Consider the following 5,593-nt stretch of genomic DNA (forward strand, 5'->3'; position numbering starts at 1 on the left):
CCTTCTAAAAAGTAAGGGGAAATGTGTGTGCGTGTTATGGAGCGAATGCAGGCTGCGCAGCTATCCCAGAAGCCAGAACAGCAAGAGGGATTGCTGCTTTCACTGCATAGCGATCCCTCTTGCTGTTCTGGTTTCTGGAATTCAGAATATTTTTTTTCTTGTTTTCCTCCTCCAAAAACTAGGTGCGTCTTGCGGTCTGGTGCGTCTTATAGAGCGAAAAATATGGTATATATTGGCCTATCTTTTTCTTAATGGTGACATGGATCATTCATAACGTGAGAATATTCTTTACAACAGGGCAGTGGTGTGGGGGACCTGAAGACAAGCGACAGCAATTAACTATAATATTGTTCACCGCTCCTGTCCAGGCTGCACAGAAAAAGTACTGTATTTTCTGGCATATAAGACTACTTTTTAACCCAGGAAAATCTTCTCAAAAGTCGGGGGTCGTCTTATACGCCGGCTACAGCAGCAGCTCCTGCAGCAACTCCCCACCAAAGGACAAAGCGACAGCAAATTAAATCAAAGCACACCAAGCTCTCTACATGAAGCAGAAATACGCTTGAAAACTGGCCCCAGAAGCCCCCCCCCCAATCACCAGCAACAGAATGAGCCTAACCACTCCCAGTAGTAGACCACGTGGCCCAAAATGGCGGCCTCACGTTGCCCCAGCAACTAGACACATGGCCACTGCCTCAGCCCAAGCAGCCCCTGCAGTAAAAGAAAAGGAAAGGCTCACAACAAAGTCAGGGAACCAACAACAGCATTAAGCGCACCCCCGACCACTAGGAAGTGGAGCGGATTTCTGAGCCGGACTGGAGACTGTTTTGTTTTGTCTTTTATTTGGTATGCGTTGGAATTGGGGTAGTCTTGCACGGCAAGTCTATCCCAAACTCTATATTTTAACTGGAAAAGTTAGGGGTCGTCTTATACGCCCAGTCGTCTTATACGCCGGAAAATACAGTATTTTGGTTCCTGAAATTCTTTCTGATTATGTAAGTAAAATAGAACTGATAGAATTCTACAGGGTGGGTTATTAGTGTGTAAAAACAATCGTGATCTAAGGATGCCCAGATGGTGGAGATGTCAGGCAGTATCCTGACACCCAGGCATCTTCACTTGGTTGCAAGTGGCCGATACCCAGGTGCAAAATGTGCTTGGCACCTGGCTAATTTTGAACACTGGTCAGAGGATGATGTGAATGCAAGGTCCACCACTATCTTGTGGTCACCAGGTTGGATAACATTGGGCTACATAGACAAAAGGTCTGCCAAATAGCTTCTTGTCTCTATATCATTGAAGCAAACCCCAAGTAAAGTCGGTGTAGCAGTTAATAGGTCTTTGGACTTTATGAGGCAAACACAGATCAGGCCAGGGTTCCCAGATCTGCGTGCAAGAGGGGTTTGCCTGGGCATGTCTCTCACAATTGCTATATTATCTCTGAGAAATATCAGTATAACACCAGAAAGCATGCATGCAGCAGTCATGTCTGCCTTGTAAACGGCGGAGCCATTCTGGAGAGATAGCTTCACTTAGGTTTTCCCTATATCCGGAATTAGTGTTGGGGTGTGTGTGTTGAAAAATTGGCAAAATGTCTGGGTTTTTGCCAACAGACCCAGGTGTTTGAGTATCACTCTTTGCCTTTGGGGGCAATTTCCCCCAAAAATGCTCAACAAGTTTTTGGGTGATTTTCCTCACCAAAATAACTTTTGTGTCTGAATTTTTACTTCTTGAAATATGACGACCCTGTCTCAGCATGCTAGATGCAGGCTTTAGAGTCACACAGGGCTCTTCCTCAGGTTGCATGTTTTTGAAAGAGGGAGCTCCAAAAGCAGAGGGGAATAGTGGCGACAGTCCTGCTCAGCTATGCAGCATTCATAGATCGGCAAGGTCTCTTGTAGACTGTATAATGGAGAAGCAGCAGCCTTAAAAAAAAGAAAAGCTATTTGTTGGAGTCAATCAAGCCCCATCACCAGGGTTTCATTTAAAATGAAGCATGCTGTGACGCTAGGATGGGGGAAGATGCGCCTTCTGATATGAATGCCTTTCTGCCTAAGGCTTTAATTGAGATGATGTTTTGCAGGTAGGGGCTGGTTGCAATTTAGGATGGGCACTTTGATGCATGAGCAGAAAACAGAGGACGCCGATTTGTCTGAAATTTGAGCATGCTCATTCGTCAGTACAGAAGACACTTTATTAGTAATAATTACTATAATTGAATAGAAATAAGTCTTTTGCTGGGATGCGGTGACCCGCTCAAGCCGCTCTTTATTCCGCTGCTAACTGTGGACGGGTAACATAAAGACGTCCTTTGCTTCCTCGCTTCTGATGGTTCTTGAACAGTAGACAGGGACCAAACAGTCCTGCAGATAGAGGACGGTCTTATGTAAAGTCATAAGCCCCTCAGCCCCAGTTGTGGTTATTTGGCAGGGCTACCGACTGACCAGAAAAGAAAGCCATGCATGGCTTGGTTATTCTGCCTCTTGACAGCGCCTTGATGTGCAGAACTCAGCAGGGGGAAGCTTTTCACAGTGCGGAGACGCACATTATCAGCGACCGGTGTCTGCACATCAAGCTGCCGTTAAAAGCAAAAGTTGTGAGGGCCAGCTGAAAAATGGCCAGCCCTGTGACTCAGTCAGCACCAGTTCAGATATACAGTATTAGAAAACTCCTTCAGAGATAGCCGGCTGAGCAGAGCCACAAAGCTCTGTCGCAATGCGCGAATATCGAGAGGAGTGGAGATCGGTACACAAGACGTGGTCAATATATGGGCCATGGGTAGGCAAACCAAGGCCCAGAGGCCGGATCCGGCCCAATCGCCTTCTAACTCTGGCCTGTGGACAGTCCAGGAATCAGCATGTTTTTACATGCGTAGAATGTGTGCTTTTATTTAAAATGCACCTCTGGGTTATCTGTGGGGCTTGCCTGGTGTTTTTACATGCCTTTTATTTAAAATGCATCTCTGGGTTATTTGTGGGGCATAGGAATTCATTCATCCCCCCCCAAAAAAATATATAGGCCACCCCCCCACACACAAGGTCTGAGGGACAGTGGACCGGCCCCCTGCTGAAAATGTTTTCTGACCCCTGGGGCTGTTTGAGCTCCTGCAAACACTGCCTTTGGGTGGCGCTGCCCTTTGAAAATTGGCTGCATCAGAACAGAATGATGACCCGCCTCTCCTCCTCCCGGTACTGTGCTTTCAAATACAAAATGTATCATCCTCCAAGGGAATGCAGTCTGCACATGCTCAGAGTGACTTCCCATCATCTGATGAGGCTTCCGTCTTCTGTTTCCAGAACTCCAACCGTTTAGCTTGAATGCCTCGGCGAATGTGGAACACGGGATAGTTCAGTTGGTTGGAGCATGGCGCTGATAACGCCACGGTTGTGGGTTTGATGCTCTTATGGGACAGCTGCACATTCCAGCATTGCAGGGGGTTGGACTAGATGATCCTCAGGGTCCCTTCCAACTTGATAGTTGCATTTTTCTAAGTTGCCTTGTCCTCTTTGTGGTTATAAACAAGCAAACCAACAATGTGCCTGTAAGCTTGTGCAGGGCCTCTTTTCCTTCTGACAAGACGTAGCTGCTTAGCGCATGATGCATTTGAGCATGTGCAGAGTGCGTCCTCAAGGTACCACGTTTCTCTTTACTTTAAATGCATCTTGTGGTGGGGAGGAAAAAAAGAAATAAAACCACTAACCAAATTTCCCCCTGGTTCTTCATCCTCCTGGGCTGGCAATCGGACTAGACAACTGGGAAAATTTAATCAAGATGTTTTTTAGATGGTACTTAACACCTGCCAAAGTAGCTAAAATGTATAAAACAAAAGCAAACTTGTGTTGGAGGGGCGGTAAAGCAGAAGGGGCACTTGTACATATCTGGTGGAACTGTGAAAAAATCGAAAGCTTCTGGGATATAGTATATGATGAACTTTAAAAAATGTTTAAATATAACTTTGTGGAAAATACAGAAGCTTTCCTATTAGGAATAACAGACACAGGTATAGCAAAAGAAGATCGAAAAATATTCCTTTATGCCACAGGCGCGGTGAGGACCTTAATTGCCATAAATTGGAAAAAACAGTTTGTGCCAACAAAAATGGAATGGCAGGATAAATTATTAAATTACAGTGGTACCTCGGGTTACAGACGCTTCAGGTTACAGACGCTTCAGGTTACAGACTCTGCTAACGCAGAAATAGTACCTCGGGTTAAGAACTTTACCTCAGGATGAGAACAGAAATCGCACGGCGGCAGCCGGAGGCCCCATTAGCTAAAGTGGTACCTCAGGTTAAGAACAGTTTCAGGTTAAGAATGGACCTCCAGAACGAATTAAGTTCTTAACCTGAGGTACCACTGTATACTGAATTGGCCAGATTAACAGAGGCAATGAGGGGACAACCCAGACAAGAATTTCAAAAAGAATGGGGGAAATGCAGAGAACACTTTACCAGACAGTGCCCCAAAATATACACCTGGACTTGTTTCGATTAATTTCAAAACAGGAGACTTTGTGGTTTTTAAAGTCATAATTAGGAAAAATTGTAATAATCACATATTAAAGAAACAGTATACAAGAACTAAATAAGGAGGCCATGTACAGGATAAAGGAAGTCTTTTATTTTTATGTTATGTTTTCTTTGTGTAAGGGGATAGGAGTTTACTTTTGATAATTAAATTGTCAATGGTGGTGGGTTTGTTTGTATGACTTGTTGTGGACCATGTTGTAAACAAATTACTAATAGACAACTGGGGTATTGGTCCTACTGGTGTTGAGCTGGGGATTTTGGAGTTGTTGCAGGGCAGAAAGTGAGGCCACAAACATCCCAGACCGCATCCTTTCCCCTCCTCCCGTCGTGCAACACCACTTTGGCCTTCTTGGGCAAGCTGGCCATTCCAGACCAACCCCTTAGGAAATTTCCCTTGCAGGCCCCGCTTGTTTGCAAACATGCCCCGCCTTTTCATTTCCCCACTTGTTAAACAGATTCCAGACCTCAGCCCCCTATCTCAGATTAATCCCCGTCATCTAGCTCATACAACAAGGGATTCTTTCTCTTGAGATAAAGATGCAACCTTCAGTCCTTCGATTGGACCCGGAATGAAATCTAAATAAACAAATAACCTTGTGATACTGCAGTTCCCCCCATTTTAGAGCCCTTACGCAACCCAGTCCTAGTAACAATGTGGCCCCAGTAGCAGAATGAATCCCGGTTGCTTGGCTCTCTGTACAGCATCCAGGAGAATCAGGCTATTGGCTATGTTAAGTGTCTCACAAAGTGAACAATCCTAAGCATATTTACTCAAAGAAGTAAAGGGACCCCTGGCCATTAGGTCCAGTCGTGGCCGACTCTGCGGTTGTGGCGCTCATCTCGCCAGCGTACAGCTTCCGGGTCATGTGGCCAGCATGACTTAGCCGCTTCTGGCGAACCAGAGCAGCGCACGGAAACGCCGTTGACCTTCCCGCTGGAGCGGTACCTATTTATCTACTTGCACTTTGTGCTTTCGAACTGCTAGGTTGGCAGGAACAGGGACCGAGCAACGGGAGCTCACCCCGTGATGGGGATTCAAACCGCCGACCTTCTGATCAGCAAGTC

The 5,593-nt window shown here is 45.8% G+C and overlaps 1 long non-coding RNA gene across 1 annotated transcript; it reads left to right on the top strand.

Moving 5' to 3' along the window:
- The first annotated feature begins 245 nt into the window (after nucleotides 1–245).
- LOC310839314 lies at nucleotides 246–4,367 on the top strand. Its single transcript, XR_014561424.1, has 2 exons — nucleotides 246–2,175; nucleotides 3,228–4,367. It is a non-coding gene; the product is annotated as an uncharacterized lncRNA (long non-coding RNA).
- Nucleotides 4,368–5,593: the final 1,226 nt, after the last annotated feature.

The sequence above is a fragment of the Podarcis gaigeae genome (assembly GCF_964106915.1).
Source record: "Podarcis gaigeae genome assembly, chromosome: 2".
Lineage (NCBI taxonomy): Eukaryota > Metazoa > Chordata > Lepidosauria > Squamata > Lacertidae > Podarcis > Podarcis gaigeae.